Here is a 26052-nt window from a genome sequence, read left to right on the forward strand (position 1 = left end):
ATAAACGAGGTAACATGGAAAACACAGACATTTCCTCCACATCCTTATGTATGAATTAGCTTTTCCTTCCTAATTTTTTTAAAGACATCTAGAACACTCAAAAGACTAGGAGGCAGGCAGATGACAGCAAGCAGACACACAGGGAAAAGAAGCCCTAGGTAGATTAAACTTTAAAATGACCAACTTCCTGCTTCTTCCCCACCCCAACCCAAGACATGGACTTGGAACCCCTTCCTCTTGGGCTTTCAAATCTCCCATGGGGGTGGGGGGCTCCAGTCAGCTTCCTTTTCTTTGTCTTTGTCTGGATTATTGAATCCCCCATAATAACCCAAACCAACTCTTTGGAGAAAGGAAACTCATTCTACACCCAAATATGTATGTTTGAGCTCTTCAAGACAAGCTAAAACACCATCCTCAGGTTACCTCCCCACTCTGGGGAATCCATCTCTTTGCTACTAGAGGAGTTAGAGGTGGAATCCATCACCCAAAAGAAGCCCTTCCTCACTGTGCTGGCAGAAGCCAGAGTTATCTGGGAAGACAGAAACTCAATTGAGGAAGTGCCTCCATCAGATTGCCTATGGGCAAGTCTGTTCACCTTTGTTAATGATTGATGTGGCAGGTGCCATCCCTGGGCAGGTGGTCCCCAGCTACAGAGGAAAACAACTGAGCAAGCCATGAAAAGAAGCAACAAGCTGTGTTCCTCTGTGGTCTCTGCTGAAGGTCCTGCCTCCAGATTCTTGCCTTCCTTGAGTTCCTGCCTTAGCATCCCTCTGTGATACACTGTGATAGGGACACATAGGCTACATAAACCCTTTCCTCCTCAGTTGCTTTGGGTCACTGTCTTTATTGCAATAGTAGAAAATAAACCAGGACACCCCCCCAAAAAAAGGCATGGGAGTGAGAGTTCAGAGTGCTATTGAAGCAGGTCCTGAAACAGGTGATGCAGATCCCACTACACATCCCCGGGTCATGGAGGAGCCACTCCTAGCTATCACCCAAATAGCCTTCTGTGGATAAGAGGGCAATTTAAGTGGGAGGACCAAGACCTCCTCGGGTCCCACCTCCGTGGCTGCCCACTAGGCCCATGCCTGAAAGGCCTCAAAACCTCCCAAAGTGTTCAAACGCATGAGATGGTGAGAGGGATTTCACATTCAAACCATGACTCCAGTCTTACTCAGTTTCCCCATTTCACAGGCACACAATTGTGTGTGGCGAAAGGGACCATTCTATTCATCTACCTAGGACATTGAAAAAATGAGCATCTGGAGGTGGGAGGAGATAAACAAGAGCCACTTTGACTCCAAGGAGACTTCCACAGGGTTGGTGAGATGGAGATGCTCTCAGCACAGGAGAGCATCCTGAATCCAGCTGCTTGGAAAGTGAAGACAGGAGCTGCTTAAGGAGACTAAGAATATTAAAAAGCAGCTCCTTCGTACTGTCAACCAGGGATAGCTGTGCCTAGATACCAATCAATTTGTAACATATGGCATACCATATCTCTATTAGCATATGTAAATTAACCAGTAAAATCATGAGAAAATTGCATTCACTACCTAATTTTCAGCCAAGAAATTTCTTCAATTTCAGCTATTGTTATCTCTTCAACAGACAGAAGCTCAGTGCTTAAAGCACTTGGTTCAAAGTTAATTGGGGCACTGTGTTAAAATTCAAATTGTCAGCTCTTTTTGAAGAAATTATCCCCACCGATACTGGAAGGTAGACTTTCAGTCCGAGTGGCAATATTAAGGGATCTTTCAAATGCTCATTTATTCAGAGTGTGATGAATTAATTGGAATATTTCAGTTCATCAACCTCAAAATTCTTCCCTGTAATTATCTCATCAGCAATACTGCTTATTCAGTGGCTTTTGTTCAAAACTCAGGATAAAGAATTAAAATCTGTACACCATACTCCAACTATGAGGGTCAGGTTTGTTCTAAGTTGCAGTTTTTTTGTACACATATTTCCTAGTTTTAAAATTTTGTTTATAACCACTTATCAATAGCAGGGTTTGACGTTTCCTGTCACTTTCTTGGTATTAGAATATTTACCTTCAGCAAGGTAGAGGTAAACCTGTCTTTTCTTTAGTTTGTCTCCATAATAATATTCATCCTTCCTTATCCCCATCTTGTAGACAGCAAGAAAGAAATGACTAGAGCTGGGCTTAACCACAAAGTGCTAGCAGAGGACCTAAGTTTGAACTCCAGCACTGATGTAAAAGATCAGGCTGTTGGATCATGGGACAAAGAGAGCAGAAAGATCCCCAAGGTTCTCCCTGGCTAGTTAGCCTAAGCAGAACCCCAGGTCCCAGTGAGAAGGCTTGTCCCAAAAACCAAGATGGCCAGCCATCCTGAGAAATAATAGCCAAGGTTGACCTCTGACCCCCAAATGCATATGTGTACACACAAACATGAACACACAGATACACACACACACACACACACACACACACACACACACACACACACACACACACTGCGCACACACACTGCGCACACACCAATTTCTCCAAGACTACAATAGCAAGTTTGTACAGATTCTGTAGTAACTGGTATGAAGGCTCTGCAAAGACTAGAACCATGTCCACATCTGCACATGCCACCACCCCACCCCCCAAAAATCCTGTAGACATTACTAAATGTTGACTAAATGAAAATAGTATCTCTTCCAATTAATTAGGATTTATTGAAATTGTATTAAACAAGCAACCCCAATAAAGGACAGTTTTGGGGATCAAACCCAGTGCATTATACAGATTTCCATGTCCAAGATGGCTTCTACAATCTAGATGTTTCTGTACTCCTATAGTTTGTAGGTTGACATTTAATTCAGAGTATAATAGTATTAGGAGATGGTCCTTCATGAAGTAATTAGTTCATGAAGGTGGAGCCCTTAAGAAAAGGATCAAGGCCTTACAAAAGGGACCCAAGGGAGATCGTTTGCCCTTTCTACCAAGAGAGGTCCCAAAGAGAAGGTGCCACCTAGGAGAAAGCTGACCCTCACTGAATACCTAATCTGCTGTCACCTTACTCCAGGCTTCCTAGTCTCCAGAACTGTGAGAGATAACTTTCTGTTGTCCATGTCCTACCTAGCCTGTGGTGTTGTTACAGCAGCCAAATAGACTAAGACAATGCTTTTTTTTTTCAGTATATTTCTTCTTTGCAAGAATTACAGCCATGTTGGCTCATGCTTGTGAAGCATGCAGAAGGCATGATGGGAAGATTTCTGTGAGTTTAAGGTCAGCCAGGTCTACACAGTGAGTTCTATCTTGTCCTGCATCATAGTCATGCACCAAATCTCAAGCAAGCAAACAAAGTAACTTTTCATTTGCCCCAACTTCTTTTTTACCCTGTAGCCTAATTTTTAAAAGGTTTATGCCCACTCATTTTTGTCAGAATAAAATAATGTTTTATAATTAGAAATCTGTGCTGAATTCAAGGCAGGTAAATTGTGACATTGAAATTATTTCTATGCCATTTTGTATCATATCCTGTGCCAACACTTTATAGTCACTCAGAGGATCATGCAAAACAAAACCACATCCTTTCCACAGTGCAGATATTTTCAGGGACAGTATGGGTACCCAGCTATAGGTTAAAACACTTTACTGTTGAGGAAGTCCTAGCTTAATCCTGGGTTTCTTTTCTAGAAAAGGAAACAATAGCAACAAAATTTTAGTGAGAAACAAAATTGGAAACTCCACTCCTCGGAGTGTGTTCTACCTTCCCCAACATCTTCACCACGGTAGAGTTCCTCTCATGGAAAAAAAAAAAAAAAAAAAAAAACCTAACTGGGTAACAGTGAGGGGTTTAAGTGTTCCTTTCCTCATTGAGAAGCAATTTTATCTGCTCTGACCTGCTCCTATGTCCCTGCTGTAAGTGTCTTTGCTGCAAGAGAAGAAAAAGAAACTTGAGTTATGATAAGGGAATTGGTTCAAGACTGAGGAGAGAAAAGACACAGACACAAGGAATGGATTGAAAAGCACACCAAGTCCAAAGTCCAAAGTCTGGAGCCTGAATTCTGGTGTTGCTCATTTGCATTCACTTCCACTCAGTCAATGTCCATGGTTGAGGAGGGCCACAACTCATAGCATCCACAGAGGGGTGGCTTCTGTGGCTTGTTGCCACTACCTTTCTCCAAGAAGTCACCATTCCCTCTCCTTAGAGAAGCCAGCTTTCCCCTTGACTTTCTGTGCCCCCCATCTTGGTCTATTATGGGTCATACTAGACAGTTATCAGGATTCCTGGAAATAAATACCCCTCTCTTCTTCCTGTCTGAAAGCTAGCCCAGTGCATGTATATAGGCTAGTATTCGAATTTACACAGGCAACTTCTTACCTGGGTGGATGCTAGCGCTTCCTGATTCTCATCTTTTGCCATTTTATTAGTCAGGTTTCTCTACAGCAACTAATAAAAGGGAGCTAATAGAATGTGCGTATAATTATTAGAGGGGGGTTATAATGCTGGCTTGCACAGTCGGAGGCTGGATAGTCTCACCACAGCTGTGTGCGAGCTAGAAAACCAGGGTAAGATACTAGCTGCTCAGACCATGGATCTGGATGCCTCAGAACAGAAACCAGTGGTATAAACACAGTGTTGAGACTGAAGACCTGGAAGCTCCCTGAAGAGTCTGTGTGCAAGCCTGAGTTCAAAGGTTGAAGAATCTGAAGTGTGATATCCATGGGTGACGACAGCAGACACAAAAGAAAAGAAAAGGTGCATCGACTGAAAGGTGGAAGAAACCTGGAGCCTACGTGCACAGGAACATCCCTCCTGCCTTTACTCGTTGTTCTATTCAGACCCATTGTCAGTGGGTTGATCCATGATGCCTTCATTCAGGGTGAGTTGTACCCACTCAGTAACTGTCTCTAGAAACACACCCACAGACATGCCTAGAAGTATGCTTTGCAAATTTTTTTTAGGCATCTCTCAATCAAGTCAAGTTGATGTCTCAAATTGGCCATGGCCCTCAAAAGTATCTCTGGTCAATCCCGGACATTCTTAGTCACCATGTGCCCTCACTAATGTTCATAAAATGTCCAGATACTATTATACAATCTCCCTCACCCCTTCACAAGTTGAAGTTGGGTCTTCCATGGGCTGGGAAGAACGCTCAGTGGATAAAGTGCTTGTCATGCAAACATGAAGACTGGTGTTTAACCAACACAAAAGACAGGCAGACCTGATAGCTATCAGTGTCCCCAACACTACAAAGGCTGAGAAGGGATCCCTATGGCAAGGTGGCCAGCTAGACTAGCTAGAATTGGTGAGCTCAGGGTTCAAAGAGAGATACCAATACAGTAAACAAAGTGGAGAGGGATTGAAGAACACATCTGCCATCAACTTCAGACCTCCCAAAGCATATTGTACACACATGTACATCCACATACTTAAGAACACATGTATACACAAATACCAAAGATGTACACACAGGCAACATTTTTTTTAGGGGTGGATATCTCCTTAATTACTCCACACTTTCCAAACTTAAAAGTGATGGGGCTTGATTTCTCTCTACCAACCTCCTTACTGTCCTTTCCCCAGATGTCACAAGTACATCTCATTTGATATTTTCTGAGGCTCCCTGCTACGGGCATGCACTCTGTCACTGTCATCATTGTCAAAACATGGAGAGAACTCATCCTAAAAGCCTCAAGCTACTAGACCCTGAACTGTGTCCCGATGTGGCAAACTGCTTACGCAGCTATGCTTCCTACATACTTTGTACACAGCCCAGCACATCCCTAACAACCAGAGACAGGTGAGAAGAAACACGTCCTGATATACTTGAGAAAATAGTAACTATGGAAAAATCAAGAGTGCTCAGTTTACATTAGCAGAATCATACCAGCATATGGCCCACAGAGATCTTGTAATGCCAAGAAGGAAGTGAACTCACCTTGTCCCAGACATTGTACAAACACTACTGCATTCGAAGCAACTTATTCTTTGTCTGGCTCTAATGCTACTGTCTTAAAGTTTCAAACCATTCTGCAGGCAGTGATAAGGATAGAATTTAGAGCCAGATTCTATACTTTTTGATGAAGTTCATGAGTTTTGTCCCACTCTCAATGTCTGAATTCTACAAGCATTGTGTCCTTAACCTTCGAAGGGTCTTGGGTCTCAGAGTCCACAACTTGGTATCTGAGGATGGAACGTAGCAGCTGCCTTCTTGAGTAACAATAGCCTGCCAAACCCCTGAAGACCTTTCTTTCAGCATTTGCACAATGGTGAGGAGCGAGATGCTTGGTATTATTTAACTAAATGATAGAACGCCTCACAGGCCACTCTCTGAGCATCCTGTGGCTTCTGAGGTCACCACTTGATAAAGGAGCTACTGATAAACATGTGGGCAGAAGGTTGGTCCTGCTGTGTTTTTACTTTTATAAGAAGATTAGACAAATAAAACCTGACTTGTTCTTGCCAAACACTTGGGAACTTAATTTTGCCAATTATAAAGGTGCTTATCTTGTAATCTGTCTTTGCACTAGCTGAATCAGAGCAAATTCTCCTGAGCCAGAGATGATCTTCTTATTCCATAAAGAATAATGAGTGGAGTGTATTTACCATTTAGCTTTTCTGATCTAATAGCCCGTGGGTCTACTTCTGCTTTATACTCTGAATTAATTTTAATATAAACAGTTTTAAAATGTAAAGATAAAATGTGGAGCATATTTGTAGGCATTTGTCAGAATCCCCGTACATGTGGGTGTTTGCTCTGCTGGTTTTCAGCTGATTCCTGAGATTAAACAGAGTTCCCTGGATCTGATTGGTAACAAAGTGATTAGATACCAGAACACCTGCAATGAACAGCCATGCATTACCCTTGATGAGTAATGTCTGCCAGGGGGGAAACAAGCATTCTTATAAACAGCCATCATCTTTGTGATGAACTCTTGGCTTAAAAAGAAAAGGTGGTCTGTATGCATTTATTTGGTAAAACTCAAGTATTAATGTTTAATATAGGGTCAGAAAATACATAAAAACCTAGAAAATATTCCTGAAGCATTTGTTTGATTTTCAAACTCCTTTCATATTACAAATATCTCTAGGACAAAAAATTAAGTCATGGATATGCAGTTAAAATTGACATGATTCTGAGTCCATCACATCCTATTAAACAAACGATTTTTCTTTTAAGGAAATATTTAAGCCAAGTATGGTGGTGCACGCCTTTAATCCCTGCACTCAGGAGACAGAGGCAGGCCACTGAGGTCTGAATCTGAGGTCAGGCTGGTCTATAGAGTGAGTTCCAGGACAGCAAGGGCTACATAGAGAAATCCTGTCTTGTAAAATTTGAAAAGAAAAGAGAGGAAACATTTGAATGCATTTAATTGCAATCAGCTGGTGATAAGGTTTGGATATATGGAAGATGTGGCAACAAAGCTTTTTTTCTCCTCATTGACTCAGCTTTATTTCCTGGGTGTCTGCAATAGCCATGGATAAAACAGGCACCAAAGAGACCCAAACAAGCAACAAAAATGGCTGCTGTTCTGAGACTCTACCTTCCTGCAGAGTTTGTGAGAAGGGGAGATGATGATGATGATGATGATGATGATGATGATGATGATGATGATAAAAATGACGATTAGTAATAATAAATGTCTTTATTGGTGACAGGATAAAATCTTCAGGAAATACCAGGGGAAATTGAACCCTCCCCCCATTTCATGCACTCAAAGATGATCCGTATTCCGTAAGGCTAAGATTTCTTTATTCAGATAAACACCAGCCCAAACGCAAGCCCAGAGGCTGCAAGCTAGCGTGGCGATCCATGTGTCCGTGGTCTCTCTTTTTTTATTATTTATTTATTTATTAGTTCTAGTTAGGGAACAAACTTATTTCACATGTAAGTCCCTTCTCCCTCTCCTCATCCCATCCCTCCTCCCCCACCCCCAGCCTACCCCCCACCCCATCCACCCACCACTCCCCAGGCAGGGTAGGGCCCTCAAAGGGGGCTCTGCAAAGTCCACCAAATCTTCCTGTGCTGGTCCTGGGCCCTTCCCCATGTGTCCAGGGCCAGAGTGTAACCCTTCACGTGGGATGGGCTCTCAAAGTCCCTTCTTGCACCAGGGAAAAATACTAATCCACCACCAGAGGCTCCCTGGAGTGCAGAGGCCTCCTTATTGACATCCATGTTCAGGGGTCTGGATCAGTCTTATGCTGGCCTCCCAGACAGCATCTGGGGTTGTTCGTGGCCTCTTAAGTATTCTCTCCCCGTCATCTTCGACCTCACGGGCGTGGCCAGGCACACCTGTAGGGGCTACTAGGAGGCGGGGCTACAGTGTCTCCCTACAATTCTTTTAGTCTAAAGAGGATTAAAACTTAATAGTGTAAAAGATCAAAAATTAACAATCATGAAGGTGAAATATAAGAAGATACAATAATCTGCTAAGCCATAAAGTCATACGGAAAGGGTGTCTAACTTGAACACCTCCTTCCAATCCCAACTCTAAACAATAAGAAAGTTATCCCTAACTAGGCTTACACTACCCTAATAAACAATAATGGGGAGCAGGGGCATAGCATCTCCTGAGTTACTACCTGCTGAAATAGGACAATGGTAGCCTTGAGGGGTCCTGTGGGGGGAAAAATGTTAGTATAGGGAAAGTCTCTAATGGGTTATCTCCAGTCCGTGTTAGATGGAATTTGCTTGATTGAAGATCTAGGTTGAAATCCTCAAACTTGATTGAAGTCAGTACTCAAGGCTCTGGTCAGAGTGTCAGGTGAAACGGAGTTAGTTGGATCCATTGCAGTGGAAGAGGTATGGCCCAATTCCTTTTCCGGAGCATCCAGGGATTGTCGTCAGGCGGGTCTTCATTGGCTGTATGGGACTCAAACATAAGTGTCAGCAGAGAAATGTTTGCTTGCACATGAATGTGTACTGGGAAAGGCAACCATGGGAAAATAACAATTTTGAGAGGGTGTAGGCCTTGAAAGAAAGAGCCAAGAAAAGACAAAATATAGTCCTCAAATTCTTCATTTATTCTGTATTACATCAATTAGCTTCTTGATATAATACAGAAACTCTAAAATTTAGTTGAACAAAATGCTTGGATTTTAGGGGAGGAAAGCCAAATCCAACTCTAAATCCAGCATCGATTTAATTGAATAGGGACTAGCAAATGAAGACAATTAGAGTTATTTGAGAGACAGCTGTAAACTTTACCGTATGGCACATTCCTTTTGTTTGATGGTTATAGCTACCTTCTTTCCTTTCAGTATCTACCCATGCAGTGTCCTTTGACTTCTAGAGGTGAGTTTTTCTGTGAAGATAAAAAAAAGGACTTCCCATTCCTTTGGGAGGCTTTCATTTAGCTCATGAGATATACCTCAGTAAATACCTGTCAGTCGTCCTTGTCGAGAGGGTTGTCTTTTGCAACTCGAATCTTGATCAATTTTGATGGTATCCAAAGTTTTTCTTCTCCTGTGGAAACAAATGCAAAACCCCTACCCCAATGTAACACATGTCTGGGTTTCCATACCGAGGTCAGTACATCTTTGAAGTACACTGGTTGATTCAGTTCAGCAGTTTTTTCCATAGTCCAGTGTCTTTCCGAAGCTGTTTGTCCTTTGTCATTGGCATTAAGAAAGTTTAGTGTCAATAAAGCATTATGCAACCTATGTTTGGGGGGTTTTGACTTACCAGCTTGCCTATGGAGCATCTCCTTAAGCATCCTATTAGACCTCTCAACAACTGCATGTCCTGTAGGATTGTGTGGTATACCTGTGACATGCTTTATGTTATCATATTTGAAGAACTGTTCCATTTTTGTGGAGACATATGCTGGAGCATTGTCACTTTTTATCTGTGCAGGTATGCCCATAACTGCCATCACCTCTAGTAGGTGTGTAATAACGGAATCAGCTTTTTCAGAGTTAAGAACAGTAGCCCATTGGAAACCTGAGAATGTGTCAATGGTATGATGCACATATTTCAAATTTCCAAATTCTGTAAAGTGAAAGTCCATTTGCCAGATCTCATTCCTCTGAATGCCTTTAGGATTACAGCCTGCTGGCAGTGGAGTTTGGTTATAAAGGGAACAAGTAGGACAGTTTCTCACCATCTCCTTGGCTTGTTGCCAAGTGATGGAGAAGTCCTTCTTTAAACCTTTGCTATTTACATGATGCTTTTTATGAAATTCTGAGGCTTCTAGCACAGTGCCAATTAATAAACGTTCAATCTTGTTATTGTCTTGTACTAATGGGCCTGGCAGACCTGTATGGGATCTGATATGCGTAATGTATAGAGGATTACTTCTTTTTCTGATTGTTTCCTGTAATTGTAAAAACAATCAGGTTAGTTCAGTATTATCAGGGATGAATTCTGCGGTCTCTATGTGCAAGACAACTCTCTCTGCATATTGGGAATCAGTAACTATATTAAGAGGTTCTGTGAAATCCATAAACACCATAAGAATTGCATATAATTCTGCCTTCTGTACAGATGTGTACGGACTTTGAACTACTTTACTTACCTCACCGGCTTTATAACCAGCCTTACCTGTTTTGTTAGTGTCAGTGTAGAAAGTAAGAACTCCAGAAATGGGAGTTTGTCTTACAATGCATGGAAGAATCCAGACTGTCTTTTTTATGAATTTAATTCTGTCGGTTTGGGGATAGTTGTTACTAATTGTTCCCAAAAAGTTGGTAAGAGCTATTTGCCAATATTCTTATCCTTCCATAAGGAGGAAATTTCATCATTAGTTAAAGGTACTATAATTTCTGCTGGATCTTTTCCAGTCAGCTGACAAAGTCTTAATTTGCCCTTTAAAATCAAATCAGAAATCTTTTCTATATATGTCTTTAACTGTAGGGGCTATTAGGAGGCGGGGCTACAGTGTCTCCCTACGCATACCCCCCCCCCTGCTTTTTTTAAGGGAGGAAAGGAGACTAGGCAATGGCCACTGGAAGGCTAGAGTATTACTATTACAGAAGGTTGGAGGTCAGGCCTGAAATCCAAGGCCCACTGGAGACAGGTCAGGTGACCTGGAATTTGGTGAAGAACTACTTTCACCTTGGGGCAGCACGGCCTCCCTTACAGGAGGGCAGACACACCAGGTACCTGCTAGAGAAAAATAAATGAACAAAAAGTAGAGGCCCAGAAAACAGTTCAGGAGCAAGTTTTTCAACAATGGCCAGGCTACAAGAGTAACAGTTTATTGATAAGGTTCTGAACTCAATCAGTCGCCCTGAGAGCAGAGCATGAAGAAGGAACGTAGGAGATATTTCTCAGAAGATGTCATCTGGGGCCTGACAACAGACAATATCTAGAGCAAAATTGGGAAGGATCAGGATGAAAGTGGAAATTTTAAGCCTCTATGACGAGTAGAATGTTGGATGTCTTTGTAAAATTAGCACAAAAATAGAACTAACATTTGGAATAAATCTAAGTTCTTAATGTGATCCTGAGAAATCCATTCTCGCTTGTTACAATAGCTATTTATGTGCATATGAACACAAACATGACAGAAATGCCTTTTTCTCCCTTGATACATGTGAAAGTATGAAGTATTTTTTTCTCAGGATGCTTTCAAATGGTAGGACATTAAGAGTCCACTGAGAGATGAAAACATTCAATAACATTTTGTACATTAAAATTAAAATACAAAAACAGAATCAACAATTGGTCTTTTGTTGGAAACACTGTCTTTTATCATGGCATAATTATTACCAGAAAGTCAGGCCATTCAGAAGTCCCTAGACACTAAAGAGAGAGGAATTCTGGAGTCATATCGAGCAAGTGAGTATGAAAGTAATGGTTTGTTAAGGAACTTCAGGGTCAATGGGAAAAAATCTGACTCTGTAACTTTAGTGTTTCTGAATGCATGCAAGAATCTTGGAGATGGAAAAGTTCCCAGACTGGTTAAATTGCCAATATAATTAAGTGGCAAGGTTTTCTGCAGTCTCCAATGGTTCTTCGAGCATCCTGGTTCTTCAAAGCGGTTCCTCATGACCTCCAGATAGTAGAAACGACTGTACATATCATCCCTTCACACTCCATTTAGGAACACAAAAGAGCCATTTCTTCTTATTCTTGTTTGATTATGTGTCTTGTTTTGTTTCAAAGAAGGTGAATCTTTTTTGTAAATACAGCCAGAAAACTTCATAGCTCATCTCTAAACTGAGTGAAAAGCCCAACCCTAGGTGAGTCACTGTCTTCCAACAATCCTTAAGGTGACTGTCTCCAACTGGCTCAAAACTTTCCATCTCTGATTCATAAGTATTTACCCAGGGTTAGGTCCCAGGCCTAATGAGAGTCTTGGCTTAATTCAACCTGGCCTATAGAAGAATTTCTGGCAGGAAGATAAAAGCCAATATTCCTCAGGAACTTGTGAATGGGGTTCTCATCCACCAAAAAGATATACCTGTGATTGCGTATCAAAGCCTGTGTTGTCCTCCAGATTCCCCCAGTCCCTGGGCACAAGTACCTGTGATGCATTTCGAACTCTCACAGTAGCCTCTTGGCTGTTCTTCCTTCTCACACTCCTCCTGCACTATGCTAATCCCTAGGTTGTTCCAAATTTCATCCTACACACACACACACACACACACACACACACACACAAGGTTTCTCCTACCTGTCCTCTCCTCCATCTCCACTATTCTTTTCCACTATACACTTTTTTTTTTCTCACAGATATCCCTGGTCATATCCAGGCTGCTCTTTTTTCTCTCTGCTCTAGACTCTTCCAGATGCCTCTGGATGTTTTCTTTCTCTTATCCATAATAGAAACCTCCCCACTAGCCATGGAGCAGCCATCTCTGTGCTTTCTTTACTGTGCCCCTCACATACACCCGTGGATCCAATTCTCACCCTCCATTTGTTTTAGCTCCAAGACTTATCTTTCCAGACTAAGAATGGCGGTTACATGTCTGATGTCTGTAATAAACAAACACACAGCTAAACTCTTCAAGTCAAGGCATGTGCTAGTTCCAATGTGCCAATGTGATGGATTTATCACTAGGCCATATAAGCATCTTGACAAAATCATACTTAAATACTCAAACCAAGTTGCCCATCCACCTTCTTTACCTAGCAAGCTGACAGGGCACTCCATTCTGGAGTCTTAATTCACTAAGCCACAAACAAATGGCCTATTTGTTGCTATGTGTGTTTTTGCAAATCAATATAAAGTATATGTGCTTGTACATCTACCAAAATCAAAATATGGTGTCATAACAAAAGATAATAATAATGATTAACATTTGAATTCTTTCAACACACATTGTTGGTTGCTTACAAATGCATATGGTAGGTACTATCTGCTTGTTAGAAATGTGGCAGTTATTAAGTCAAAGCTCCTGCTTTTCTGGAGCATATGATCTAGTTGGCACAGATAGTAAGTACCCAGTTAATTAAATAATATAATTTCAGAAAGTGGGTAAGTGCTGTGAAAAAACAAGTGTAATTGCGTAGTAAGTATCACAATGACAACCTAGTATATATGTGCATTTCTTCTACACATACACACACATACACACACATACACACACATCACACACACACACACACACACACACACAAAATGCATGCACCACACTGTATGTAAATTGTACAGATTTTTTTTATTAAAAGCATTGCATAGATGATTATGCATCCACACAGAAATCCCCTCTGGGCCAGGGACTTTGTTTTACAGTGATAACAAGTTGCATCAAAACAAAGGAATCAAATCTAATGAGTCTTCAGTGTGTTCAACAAGTGTTTACTGAATGCTAGCTGTTCCAATGAGGCTTGGTTCCAGGCACTAGAGATACAGTGTCTGACAAAACAAATCCCTTCCCTGAAGTAGATAACATTCTGGGGGACAGTCAGACAATAGACAAGAAGATAAATATTTCCATTGGATGTGGTGAGAGCTAAGGCAGATAATGATGCAGGATAAAGAGAAGGTAGATGGGACCAGTTTCTATTTCATGTGTGGCCTCAGTAATAGAAATACGTACAAACACACTGGAAAGGAGGATGGTGCGTGCTCTGGGGAACACCAGGGATCTAGTGTAAGCCGTTTGAAAGGAAAACATCTGGTGATAAGGCAGGGTGGGGGTGGGGCAGACATTGTAAGGACTATTCCAATGATTTGAGATGGGACACCTTTGGAGGGTTTTGGTCATCTGTGAGTCATGATCTAGGAAATCTGTAAGTAGGGAATTCTCTAAGGAATAAAGTTCAAAGATGAAAATAAATTTATATTGGGTAATGATTCTGGCCTTCATTCAACTGGCCGCAGGATATCACTTTTGAAGTCCAGGCCTCTGCCTTTATCTGTACTGGATGCAGAGTCTTGGTGGGAATCCCCCACTCTGTGTTTCTCCACTGGCTTTGGTAATACGCACTGTGTGGTGGACATCTGTTACTCAGTTAGGCAGCTCAGGATCCAAACCTTTTCCAGCAATAAGTGTAGTGCAGGCCTGTCCTCTCAGCTCCCCAGGATGCTGAGGCAGGAAACTCACAAGTTCAAGCGCTGCCTGAGCAACTTAGCAAGACCCTGTCTCAAACATACAAAAGAGAGAGCTAGAGAGAGGGACCAGTGGGAGAGAGAGTGCTTACCTAGCTTGTCAAGCCCTGGGTTCAATTCCCACAAACAAATGAAGCCTCTTTCCTGTGTTTGACAAATCCCCTGACCCATAGCCAGAACCGACCTCCCACTCTAGATGGTGAGAATGGCTGGTATTCTACTAGTTCCCCTTGCACCTCAGACCTGCTTCACAAACAAGACAAACCTTTCCCCAGGGACTGAGAAGGGGGTAGTGACCTGAGAAGCAGGCATCATGCATTGTCCATCCTTCTGAACACTCGAGTGACAGCGCTGGGACAGCAGTGGTAGCGGTTCTGTTCCACACTAGTGTGTCATGTGTGGTGTGGTGTGGTGTACGCGTGTCTCAGGGCTTACACCAGCCTTGTTCAGTCCCATGTTCTGATTTCCTGTTTCCTTCCTTCCTTCCTTCCTTCCTTCCTTCCTTCCTTCCTTCCTTCTTTCCTTCCTTCCTTCCTTCTTTCCTTCCTTCCTTCCTTCCTTCCTTCCTTCCTTCCTAAAGACAAAGTTTCATATGTTCCATATTGACCTTGAACTTGCTGTGTAGTAGAGGATGACCTTGAACCTGGGATCCTGCTGCTTCTTCCTCCCATATGATGTGGTTTATGTGGTAGTGGAAATCAAAATCAGGACTTAATATACATGTTATCAAGCAACCTACCAACTGAACATTTCCAGCCGCTATCTTACTCACAGATTCTGTGAGTCAGGAATTCAGGTGAGACGAAGGCTACAACGAATGTAGCCTTCATTTCTTCTGTAATGGCCTTTTGGATGGGCTTCCAAAGTGTCCAGGGAGAGTAATCTGGGAATGAGATTAGTCTGGGGCTTCTTTTTTTCACATCTGGGACTATGAAGTTAGAGATGGCAGAAGCTCTTCTGTCCACAGTTAGAAGCACTCTCCTTTAGATGTCTCTGTATAGCCATGGAGAAGCTGGACCTTAATCAAGGTGGTTCAGGTCTCCGAGGACCTGAAACAAACAAGAAGGTAAACGACATTTTTTTTCTTTTAATATCCTGGAAATATACCAAAATATATATCTAAGCTTTGGAATTATTGAGTTTAGACTAATGCAAGTGCTGGGTAATTGTACTTAGTACACAAGTCTAAGGTTCTGCAGGAAAGAAATTGTCTTTGGTATCTGCATCAGGAAACCTCACATAGGAAATCATACAGCATCACTTCTGCCATATTCTATTATTCAGAGTAGTCAGAAGCTCACCAGTTTAAGAGGAGGGACACTGACTCCACCTCTTGAAGGGAAATACATTAAAGAATTTGCAGCCAATTTTTACAATCACTGGGAGGGCCTTTATTAAACCACATGCTGTGAAGCTCCCTATACCTCTAATAGGTCTTTGTAGGAGTAGATTACCAAGTTTGTTGCTAGAGTCTACCTATTCTGACTGGCACTAACATCATTCCCTTCTAAAGAGTTATTTCCCAGACTTATCCCTCAGGTCTCCTTCCTCCTTGTTTATCTTTTCATATCTGTTCTCCAATGTGCTCACAGAAAGATCTCTGAGTTCAGCTAATGTAAGCAGATTGCCCTCTTCTTGAAATCATTCTTAGCTGTTCTTGTGATGTCATAGACCTGCTGTCTCCCTCCTCACCCTTATCTCACTTGCACTCTCTCTCCCTTCAGCTCAGTGCTTTGCAATTCTTTATCTCTAGTTTACTGGATACAAAACAACACATAGCTCAAACATTCTCCCATTCTCCTACTCCCTCTGCCTTTGCACCAGAGAATCCCTGTGCAGGAATGCTTTTGTTCCCTCTTTGCCTTCCCACACCGCCCCTATTCTGATTCAGCTCTGGAATCCTTCCCTTCTTCTCGAGCCTGAGTTGGTGTCCTTCTCACTGTAAGGACCCTGAAACTATAGCTAGCATAATGTTGGCATTCAGAAGCCTATCTGCCCTTCAGCATTGGAACTCTATGAAGATGAGAGACAAGGATCCAAGGTGGAGCATCTTCAGGCCAGAGTTCATATCAGCTCACGGTAAATGAATTTTAGCTAAGTTAGTGAAATAAACAAGCATTATATTCTGTTTCTAAATATGTTTGGGTATCTCAGGTTCCTTTATGATTAAACAGACAAAACACACTGAAATCCCCAGAGTCCAATGGACTTGGTTTTGTTTTTGGGTTTTTTCCCCCCCATTGGGGAGAGATGGAGCTTGATTAATAATGCAAGAGACAGATTTAATAAACATACAAACACCTCTGCAGCAGGCATGGCATATTCAGAACATCTCGCTGACTTCCACTAAATTCTTGGAACAGTTTGGAGGGTCAGACAGATGGCTCATCTGATAAAGCACTTGTTTTGAAAGTATGAAGACCCAAATAGATCCCTAGCCCCATGTTAAAGTTGGGTACCCTGGCTGTGTCTATAAACCCAGTACTTTGAGAGGATGGAGATAGGCAGATCCCTAAAGCTCTTTGGTCAGCCTGTCTAGCCAGCAGATGAGCTCCATGTTCAATTATAGATCCTGTCTCAATAACAATAACAATTATGTAAAGAGGAAAGCACCTCACATTTACATCTGGGTTCCAGGCACAAACACATGTGCACACACACAGACACACACACACACACACACACACACACACACACACACACACACAGAGAGAGAGAGAGAGAGAGAGAGAGAGAGAGAAACAGAGACAGAGACAGAGACAGAGACAGAGACAGAGAGAGGAGGGAGAGATTCTCTCAATCCCAAGTATTTCTATTCTCATCATCCTTGAAATCAGATCTAATCTGTAGCTCTAGGGCTTTGTTTCTATCAAAATCACATGTATATTTTCCCTTTGTGTCTATCAAAACTACATGTATGTTTTCCTTTTGTATTTCTTCGGCCTCCATTGCTGCAAGAGAAGAAAACTTCTTAGAGCCCCATCCATATCTGATACCTCCATCTCTCTTCAGTAGGTCAGATTACATAAGTGGGACACTTCACTAGAACTGTCCAAGGACAACTGTTTTTCAGACTAGTAGGTCAAAGGACACAGAAACCAACAATGGACTAAAATAACAAAGGAGACAATGAAACTCAGAGTTGGGTCTACTACACATCTTAACTATTCATGAAGTTTGCAATTTAGGGGCTATCCATCTAAAGAGAAACATTTTACAGAGAGGCTCGGGTTTTTCAAACTCACCTATCCACAGATTTATTATTTATGAACAGTTCTCCACTTAAATGGCCTGTGCTTTGACTAGTAATTGCCTCCTGCCACTGCTTCGGATTTCTTAAGAATATCTGGCTTAAGCATCAGTGAGCAAATACAACCATTAAATCATCCGAAGTTCCTCAGAATCTCAGCGGCATAAAACATTTCAATCATGATTGTGGCCATTAATGTGAAATGCTTGGAAACACACTTTAGGCTTTGTTTCTTTGTGAGTTTATTTTCTCTTGAGACAGAAGCATCACTGGGGATGGATCTATATTAGTTATCATCGCCACAAAAACATCCTCAGAAACAACTTGAAGGGAGGAAGAATTTATTTGGTCTTGTGGGAAAACGTAGGGGTGGGCAGCTCCATAAAGAGAGCATGTGGCTTACATGTTACATAGCACTGACCAGGGGGAAGAGAGAGAGCTCCTCGGGGGCCAGGTAATAACCCAGAATCCTGATCCCCAGTGGCCCATTTCCCCCATCTAAGGACCACTTCTTAAGATTCCACCACAACCATAGCACATACCTATAATCCCACCACTGTGAGGATAAGGAATTAGAGAACAACCTAGGTTACGTAGTAAAAGTCTGACTCAAAACAAGACAAAATCAAAAGGCTGGAGGGAAAAACATGAAACACACATATTGGCTACACTGGAATATGCTGATTCACCAGGTTGACATCTCTCAGAAGCTGGAATGTGTTTCCAGTGCTTTCCCATGTAACTATTTCAGGCCATAGTATTTGTCATACATTGGACTTGTGCCTAATCATACAATCTGACTACTTCAAGTATTCAGATGTGCATGGGCAAAAACAGTAATTCCATGCCATAATGTTATTAACTTTTCCTACTGGGATCATGTAAAATCTGTTTGCTTTTAGAAATGGTGTTGACATCATTAAATTATGTTTAATTTGAATATTCCTTTTCAGTTTGTGTGGTTCCCCCACTGGAAATCCTCTTATGAATAAAATTTTATTCTGAGCCTTGTCAGTTTACTGGTTAAGTGGTCTGATGTGTGGGTTTGCATATGTGAGCAAGAAAATGACACAATGAGTCAAATCTCAAGGATGTCATGACAATTAGTAAGGACTTATTCTTTGGCTACTGGAAGAAAACAAGAATCTAGTTGTTTTAGTTCCTACTTTCTGACCTTGCTACAGAGAATTGTGTTCTTGCAGACAGAAGGCTGTTTGATTTTCTCCCTCTCCTGAAGCATGTCTCCACGGCCTGTAGGCATTGGTGGAAGAGACAGAAAGTCCACGTACTTCCCTCCACCCTTTTGGTTTTGTTTGTTTTGAGTCAGGCTTTTACTATGTATCCTAGGTTGTTCTTTGGTTTTGTCTCTTTCCCATATTTCTGGCCAATTCCCCCTCATTCCTGATGCTATTGCTGACACCAGCTTCCTGTGTTGTGTCCCACTTCTTCGGAGACTCACACTCATCCTGCTAGTCCATGGATCCAACAAATCTTTAAGGAAGCTGGATTCTGATGACTTATTAAGTAAGATCAAAATACCATCATTGGTGATAGAATTTCAAGTAGATAATTTCAAGTAGTTGAACCCTGAGAAGTGTTGAAGGAAATTTCAGGAAAGAATTTTAACCCTTAGCATTCCCAATTCTGCCTGTTTTCATTTTACATGCCAGAGGTCAAAGATTTAAAAATACCCCACCATTCCTGTTTTGCTTTTTACAACTTCTGCCAGACCAACCCCCAAATACAATGGCCCTAAAATAGGTAAGTATGAGACATTGGCTCCTCAATCTTGCCTTGTCAATAAAACATCATTAATAGCTATAAATAACTTAGAACACAGTTACTGGAAAATGGTAAATCAAAGAGCTCATTTTACAGTGACAGAAATAACATTTTTAAATCAGATCAGATTGAAGCACTGACAACATTTAATAAAATGTTTCTAAGCAACAGGGAAGAATAATCAAAGAGTTTCAACAGAAGCGACATTCACAGAATATAAAAAAAGAATCCCAAAATAGCCTGTATTTTTTTCCTTCCTTATAGGCAACTCACTCTGCAAGGAAAAACAAACTCCTTCCCAAAACTCAGTTTATTAGACATCTTTCCAAATATTCCATGTATGGTGTTAACAGGGAAGGACCACACCAGCAACCCAGGCTTAATAAAGGTCAGCCTGGAATACACGGAGAGGAAGCAGTGCAAGGGAATGATAATTTGAAATTCCAGACCAAGGGACGCACCCTTCTGCACCCCTTGGCTACAATCAAGAGGAAGTTTTCAGTATTGCATTACATACTCTTTGGGCCCACCTGGGTAGGGTTTTTTTCATTTTCCACTACTAGTAACAAAAGCCCTAGCTTTGCCAACCAGAAAGATTCTCTTGAAAGAAATGAGTACTGATAATAGACTCCAATAAGTGCTTAATAAATTCTAGTCTGGAAGGGAGTGTTATCTTTTCATGTCTGTAATAACACAGAACCAAAAATGCTTTAATACTTACAGACCAATTTCTCCCACTCACCACTGTGTTTGAAATGACGACTTCATCAGTGAACAGTCCCATTACTTTAACCAGAAAATGAGTGCAGCATGTGCGAATATCTCTTTCAAAGTGGCTCTAGTCTGTAGAGAATGCTGGTGGCACACAAATGGAAATTCTTGGTTCTCCTTTATACTGCAAACATACATGCAGATGCACACTGGGCTCAATAAGGAAAAAGGAGGCCCTGCTGCTGTCCATTGGATTATTCACAAATCAGTACTGGACATTCTCATCTCCATTTCTGCTGGGAGTAGGTATAGGAAATCAGAGAGGCAATCAGCTCATTTCACTAGAGAAAAAGAAGTTTATATAGAAAAGACACGTGTATTCAAATAGTCATACATGTAAGAAGCTTAATTTTTAAATTTCTTTTTATTCTATTTATTATTATTAATAAGAATAGTAGTAGTGACAGTGGTAAGTAGTAGTAGTGGTTGATGTGTGTGTGTGTGTGTGTGTGTGTGTGTGTGTGTGTGTGTGTGTTCACACGCATGTGCACTTGTGTGTGTGTAATGATTAGCATAATGTCCATCCAACATTACTTCCTAAATACCTGAAATTAGCTGCCAACTGTTCCTTCCATTTTCTGACACAGTTGTTATAATATGCCCTGAGGGAGTAGAGAAAGCTCTGAGTTAATGTGTAAGGAAAGGATGGAGTCCTGAGTGAATGTATGTTGTTGATATGAACATACCCATGCCAAAGACCTCAACATCTCACCCCAGGAAATGGCAAAGCCTTCTGGAAGGTCAGGCTCAAAGAAATGGTAAATCCTTCCCCTGGTCCATGTACAAATGTTGACACTTGGTGCTGACAGTGTCTTCTATAATGTTTAAGCCTGAAACTGTTCCCCCCCATGGACCTCACATCAATACTAGCCAATCCCTCCTTCTATACATAATAAACTGCCTGAGTTTCTGAATTACATGGAGTGCGCACATGCAACTTGATCCCTGCTTTTCTGTATGTTCATCAGTCATTCTTCAGTCTCCATCATTTCCTCAGAGAGACCCAGTCAGGCTTCCAGGACCCAGACTTACAGGACACAGCAGTGGCCCCCAAGTTGTTTTAATCGTGATACATATTAGATTCTACAAGTACACAGAGAGTGCAAGATCTGAGACTAAAATTGATTGCAAGGGAAACATTCTTTCCCTCAGCTTCCATACCTGAATGTTGGTTCACAGATAAAGCCATGTTACATTTTGATAGTGTAACCCTGTTTTCATTCAGATATAGTCCTTTCACTACTGTTGCCTCTTGACTGCTTGTCATCATCATGCATGTTTAAGTTGTACCCCAACATGCAGCAAAATATTAGGTCAGCTGTAGTTCATGCCAGGAAAAGAATAGGCTGAAATGATAAAGAAATTAAGCTCTGATGATATTAGATTTCATCTTTGATAGTCAAAGGGCAGAAGAATGTATTTCATGGCTCTAGATTAGTTCAAATCTAACTTTAGGTCAGTCAGAACACCCTGCAGGTCAAATCTAAATGTGAGGGCATGAGTTACCTTCATTGCTTGCTTCTTCAAGAAGCCAGACCTTCAGTTATTACTTACTGAGAGATTCAAGGACCTGAAGGTATGGCTCAGATATGGCCAAGCGAGCACAAGACCTAAGTTTGCATCCCTCCGAGCCACATGAAAAGCTTGGTGCAGGTGCTGTACACCTGTGATCCCAGAACTGGGGAAGCAGAGAAAGGGGATACCTGGGACTTGCCAGCCAGCCAGCTAGCCAAGCCAAATAGCTAGCACAATGTTTAGTGACAAACCCTTTTCCCCCAAGCAAGATGGAGAGCACTTAAACAAGATATACAACACTAACCATTAACTTCTGTGGCCACATATCACATGTATTCCTGTACACATATATTCACATACAAAAACATGTACACAAGCACAGAGAGAGAGGAGGAGGAGGGAGGAATGAAGGGAAGTGATTCAGAAGTGATGCAGAACCAAAAAGAAGACCAAAACAGAAATTCTGTCTACAGGCACAAGGGAGTTAGGAGTAGTGAAGAATGCTAAAAACCTACAAATGGGTTTTGGTGTCTCACCCAGGCAACCGCTATGTAAATGCCATTTTTACCACACTCACTGACATTTATGATGTACTAAGAGGCTCTCATTTGGCACACAAAACAAATTGAAGCTCCTAGTGTTACTTTCAGCTCAAATTACTGGTCTGCTCCAATCATCTGGTTGGCTTATTATATTGGTGATACCCAGACTGAAGCTAGATGACCAGTGCTTTAATCTGCCACCAAATAGCTGTGTGACCTTGGAAAAGTTGTTCAATCTCCCTCGTACTCAATTTCTTAATCTTTGATTGACCAATAAGAATAGCTACCTTGTAGGGCTATAGCGAGTCGGCTTAATTTGTCATGTGCTTAGTGATAAACAGAGAATATTATATATTTCCAAAAGATAGCAGCATCTGCACTTTAAAGGCTAACTTTACACCTACCTGCTTTTTCAAGAAGATACAGGCACATATTGTTGTTGTTAGTAACACCTTCTGAGAGGGTCATCATCAGGGAGTTTCATCATTGCACAAACATCATGGGGTACATAATGTACACATACATAAATCTAGGTGATGTATCCTGTCACAAGCTATACCAAAACCCATTGCAATGTATTACTGTATTAAATACTGATGGAAGATTTGACAATACCCATTCAGATAGGCTACATTAAAATTACCCCCAAAACTCATTTCTTGGCAAATAATTTGGTGTATTAGTTCATTTTTCAAAGCCTTTGCCAAATGCCTGATGGAAGCAACTTAAAGGGTGAAAGAGATATTTGGACTTACATTTTCAAAGGCCTTAGTCTATGGCCACTTGGCCCCATGAACTTAGGCAGAGATGGCTGTCAAAGTGGAAGGTTGAGGAGTTCTCCCCTCACAGGAGATAGAGATAAAGAGCCAAGACAAGCTGTCGCTCCCTAGGACATATTCTCAATTGTCTATTTCCTCCAAGTGGACATGACCTCCTGTATTGGAAGGTTTTTTAATTGCCAAAATTAGGAATCCATCAAGAGATCAATCCATTCATTTAGTCAGAGCATTCATAGTCTAGGCATCACTGGGGACACCCTCACAGATATATGTTGAGTGTGCTTCACCAGGCTCAGAGGTACTTTTCAGTCTGATCAAGCTGACGGTCTTGGTTAATCTTAAACATTATACTAAGCTAACTGTAACTTTTACATTTCACCAACTTTTAGATTTTTTCAGAACTTTTTAGGGGGTTGGAAAGATGGCTCAGTGGTTGAAAGCACTTTCTGCTCTTCCAGAGGACCCAAGTTTAGATCCTAAGTTTGGGCTCACAACTATAATTTCAGCTCGCAAGGGTCCAATATACCCTCTTCTTGCCTTCATGGGCACATTTGCATACATGCACACATACACACATGCACACATACACACAGAGACACACCAATAAATAGATCTTTAAAAATGTTTTCACAATTTTACAGCAATACTTAACTTGCAACATCACCGTGTTGGTCAAATTGTACAGAATATTTTATTTCTATATGCTAACACTCTCTAAGCTTTTATTTCTATTAAAATTTTTGAGTTTGACTTTTTAAACTTTTTTGAGAAAAACTAAGATTCTAGCTTCAGCCTACCCACATTAGGTTTATCCATGCATACTTTATATCTCAAGAGAGGAGCTTTAGGAGACTGAAACACCCTTGGAGCTGTCAATCAACCCCTATGACAGACCCCTCCTCTTCTGAACAGCTCTGGGAGGACCTGCCTAAGGCTATTTCACAGTTTCCTTTAAAAGTCTTAAGTGGAAAGAAAATACTCCAAAATGCCAATTGAAAATGTGAGGCTTTAGATTCAATCTCCAGCACTGCAAACAACAGAGTAACCCAGACCACGCAATACTGAACCAAGTAATATTGTCATCTCTTGTCAAACACAACAACATATCATGCACAGCTGTATTTGCTTTGCTTTTACGTGACTAATGTTACAGTCGGTTTGCTTACATTACTTCAAATACATGTTTAATACATTGTGGTAAGACACAAAAACTGTATTATCACTAAACTATGGGAATCTTTGAACCACATTACATTCTTCAGGGACCCCATCACAGATATGGGCCACCACTGACAGAACCATTATTACAGCAATGCCCATATACAGTTTAGAACCAATGTGCAGTCAGTGAGCTAGCTGTTCAAACACAGTTCTATGTTCTCTAAGCAAGTGTGAGCTACAAGGTATCATCATTCCATGTGGAGAATCTCACCCCCTTCTCCTGGCAAACAACTGTCCCTTTCCCCAGATGTAGCCTAGGCATCCTGTCCTCTTCCAAGTGCTAGATAAATGCAGGACCATAGTTTTCCTGGTGGTTTTATGAATGTCCACTGTGGGGGACCAAAATCTTTCTGCTATGGAGTATTTTGAGATCCAGCCTTTGGTTTCAATAAACAGGAACACTGGAAAGCTCTGGCCCATTATTGTTAATGCCAGTAGGGCCACTATTGTTTACCATGGCCTCAGGGTAATGTGCCTCTTATTTGCATCTGTATGTGCCTAAGCATCTGAATAGGCCCTCACCTGGGCTGAGGTGCTAGAGGTATGTGAGTAACTTGTGAGGACAGAAGGTTAGGAGTAGGGGCGAGCGGCCAGAGCAGAGAGAGGAAAAATAAAGATGGTTTCCTCGTGGTATTAGCAGGATGGTTAAGAAACACCAGAAAAGATGGCTAATAAAGAAATGACTCTAGTTCCACAACATGGAACTGAGAGCTCTCTAAAGATGACAAGATGCCTGTGTTTGATCCTTATCGCCGTTGGGTTGCTGGGAGCTTCCAGGTCCACAGACCTCCACTCAAGCCGAACCTCATGGCTGTCGTGGGTTAAAGCTGAGACAAGCTGGGTCACGACAGTCCACAGATTGTTTTGGCATTCTCCACATTGAGAGTTAGAGTGGGCCTGAGACTACTTAACCCATTAACGAGTGGCAGAAGTCATACATGGTCACCAGTATGACTGGGTTATCAGGTTGGTGTGGCAGGAGCATATGTACATGGAGCCTGAATCAGCCTTGCTGAGAGGTAGCTTGGCTGCTCACAGAACCACATGTCCACAAGCCCCTTGGCAGTCCTAACACACCTCCCTTGCAGGCTCCCAAGCATTGCAGAACAGTCAAGCTGGCTCTTTTCTCTTTCTTCTGTGCCCTCTTCGAATCTCTAACCCACAAAATCTGTGAGAATGATGAAATGACTGCCTAATGCCAAGATGCATGTAAGACAGGGACTAAGCTTTACACAGGAAAGCAACCAGAACAAATTTCTGTGACCCTACATACTGGGGGGGGGGGGTTACCAGTACTTTTGGCTTTCTTCACACTGCAGAACAGTACTTTCTCCTGGTCGCACCTACTAGATGAACTCCCAAAGGAGCTCTCTGCTCTTCATCTTTTACATATGGAGTTCTAAACATGGTGCCTGGCACATGCTAGATACATGATATATGTCTGTGCAACCAAGTATTTGTGGCATTTCATCAAAGACTTGAATTGTACCAGATACATTAAATTATAATAAAATAATCATTTACAAACACCAGAAAATTTTTATTTTATTTTTAATTATGGGGGACGAGGTGTGTGCCCATGTATAAAGGTTAGGATGTCTTTATTCAGATAAACACCAGCCAAACACAAGCCAGAGAGAGAGTGCCCTGAGGCAGCAGGCTAGGGAGCCCAGAAAGAGAGTGCTGATCCTGAACCTCCCCTGAACACGCCCTCACAGGTGTAGCCGGCTC

General features: G+C 41.6%; 1 long non-coding RNA gene across 2 annotated transcripts in view; it reads right to left on the bottom strand.

Moving 5' to 3' along the window:
- Window positions 1–13549: 13549 nt before the first annotated feature.
- Window positions 13550–26052, bottom strand: part of LOC103160176 — a 136403-nt gene continuing 123900 nt past the window's right edge. For both annotated transcript variants that reach the window (XR_003480924.2, XR_004772169.1), the window contains one exon: window positions 13550–15510. This is a non-coding gene — a long non-coding RNA (uncharacterized LOC103160176). The remainder of the gene's footprint in view (window positions 15511–26052) is intronic.

This window comes from Cricetulus griseus, assembly GCF_003668045.3.
Source record: "Cricetulus griseus strain 17A/GY chromosome 1 unlocalized genomic scaffold, alternate assembly CriGri-PICRH-1.0 chr1_0, whole genome shotgun sequence".
In the NCBI taxonomy this organism is placed as follows: Eukaryota; Metazoa; Chordata; class Mammalia; order Rodentia; family Cricetidae; genus Cricetulus; species Cricetulus griseus.